A 2,720-nucleotide genomic window follows, 5' to 3' on the forward strand; every position below is an offset into this window, starting at 1 on the left:
TGCTAGGAAATAAGAAAAATGAAGTAAATCATGAGCTGTGCAGCAACATAACATTTTTAGAAATCCTAATATATATATTTTTATTTTTTTTCTCCAGCTGCTTTTTCTACCCTTTTCCATTCCTTGCTTTCAAGCACTTGGCTCTATTTTCAAAATCTTAAGTCCTAGAACAAAGTAGGAAAAGGATTTGAGGAATGGATAATGTGTCTCATTTGGTCATGAAAGAACAATAACTTTTCCTAGACAAAGAATAAATTCCTCCCAAGCTGAAGGATGAGGAGAAGGGAGAGGAGATATACATATGAAACTGACAGGTGTGTCTGGGACATGCCATAATCCCAAAATGGAAATCCTATCTCCATCAGAGGGTCCAGGAGGCAGAAGATTAGGGGAAACCTAACAGGAAGAGTCAAATGTGGCCAAACAAACAAATAAATAATAAACAGAGAGGTGACACCTGGATCTAAAAGATTCTGTTAGTTTTGAGGCTGGACATTATGACATAGTATGGGGTGATAGGGGACGCAATATCGAGATGCCTTTTACCTCTTCCAAGCCCAAATAACTTTCAAGAGAGGCCTTGGAAAGGGGCAGTGGTGAGAAGATGGAGAGATGAAAGTCAAGAAAGACTGATAATGAAGTTTCTTACATGCCTGGCATGATGGGCAGGCAGAGCTTGAACATAAATTAAGTTATAGACAATCAAGTTACAGAAAATAAAACTATATTTCTTGAACATCTGAATTTGTTAACTGATTCATGTCAGCTGTTTCAAATTATTCAGGCCGTATTAGTTAGGCTAGGCTACTGTTGGATGTAGAAGAGATAAATCCAGAAATCTCAGTGGCTTAACATAATAAACATATTTTCTCTCTGATTAGAATCTGACATGGTTGAACAGCTGGAGAAAGCATACTAGTTTTTAATTGTTCCAGCCTGGAAAATACATAGATTATTTCCATTCACTTATCCTTATCCTGCATTAGTCATATGGCCTCAGACTAACTGTAAGAGGGAACAGAGACAATAAGAAATATAAAGTAGCATACAGGTGTTTGGTGAGTGCCAACCATTTATCACCTACAGATCCATGTAGTTAGACAAAGGAGAAATTCTATTTTGCCTTCTGCACTGTAAATAGTTCATTTTTTTCAGGTAAGTGCTATTTTTATTCCTGTGGCAGAAGGCTTCTTGAATCCATGATTCTTGCTTCCTGGATTCACAGAGTGTTTGGTCCCCAAAGTTCATTTGTATGTTTAAGGCAATGTTTTAATTCCCTTCTCTCTTCTCTTTGTGTCCTTTTTTTTGTAGAAAAGTTATGACCAATGAAACAGGATCGTTTGATTAAAAAAAACTTATCAATTGCATATCGAAGTTGGTATTAAAATTTAAAATCCAAAACTATTTAATAAGCATCTCAACAATGCAATGGCACATTGTTTTTAGTCTGTCATTTGTCTCAACAATTGAATTGAATTGCATCATATCTTCAACAGTTTGATTTCTGAGAACTTATTGCTATTAGAAAATGTCTTTGCAAGGAATGTACTAATTTGATATATTGGTGTCACTTAGGTATCCCCTGAGGAGTAAAGCAAGGATCATTCCAGAGCCTATAAAACGTAGGGCATTGTCTTGGTATCAGCAATCTATTTTCATACTGTGCAAATATCCTAGTCTCTAACCACAGAAGCATACAAAAGACTGTCAGAAATACCCTTAATGCTGGATTCTCTCTCTGTCTTGAGAATTCCATCTTGTTAAACTCAATTGACATTAAATTTAAACTTCTCATCAAAGAGTGTGTTATACCCTAGGGAACAGGATATTGTAAGATTCACATTTGGACCTAATAAGGGTTAAGTTTCTAACTGATTTGTTAGCGACTCTATTCAATGATTCGGACTGATATCTTTTTAAAATCTAGGTTCTTATTCTATAATATAGATTCTTATTCTAGCATATAATATAAGATAAATACTGTATTAATTTGTTGATTTGGTAGCAGAATTCTTCCCCAATGATGCAAATGTATGTAAATGAACATCTGAATTCTGCTCTTAACATACTGCTATTTCAGACTTGAGTTATAAAAAAGAGAGAGAGAGAGAATTAAAGAAAGAAAAACAAGTTAAGATTATAGATTGCTATATTATTTTCTTAATTGATGGTATAAGTTATTACTCTTTCGGTTTAAAAATATTGAGGTTAACTACTAAATAATTTGTCACTTATCATATTAGAGAATTTGGCATATAGGTTTGGATGGCTTATTGTGCTGTATACTGCTGATAAATCTACAAACACAGCAACTGTCACCATCTTTCTAATTCATTTTCCATATGCTGAATGTTTTGTTTTGTTTCTAAATATTTGTCTAGTACAGTTTTGCCTGGCTAAATTAAACTTGTTTGAGTATTAAGTATTTTAGGAACAGAAGAAAAAAGGTATTTATAAGGGTACTCTCGTATATCAGCTTAAATGTCTTTGAATCATAAGCGTCACTCTTTGGCAACACAGAATTATTACGTCTTTTTGTATAGTGATCAGACATTGAGTTGAAGAATGCATGTTAACTGGAATAATGCCTAAAACTGGGAAATTGATTCAGGTTGTTTTATTCTTTTGACACATGTCAGTAAACTTAGTTGCTTTGATATTCTTCAGCATTGAATTTGACTGAGGAGTAAGATATATGAAAATGATTTTTCTTTCAAATC

The sequence above is a fragment of the Pteropus medius genome, unplaced genomic scaffold (genome assembly GCF_902729225.1).
Source record: "Pteropus medius unplaced genomic scaffold, Ma_sr-lr_union100, whole genome shotgun sequence".
Taxonomy (NCBI): Eukaryota; Metazoa; Chordata; class Mammalia; order Chiroptera; family Pteropodidae; genus Pteropus; species Pteropus medius.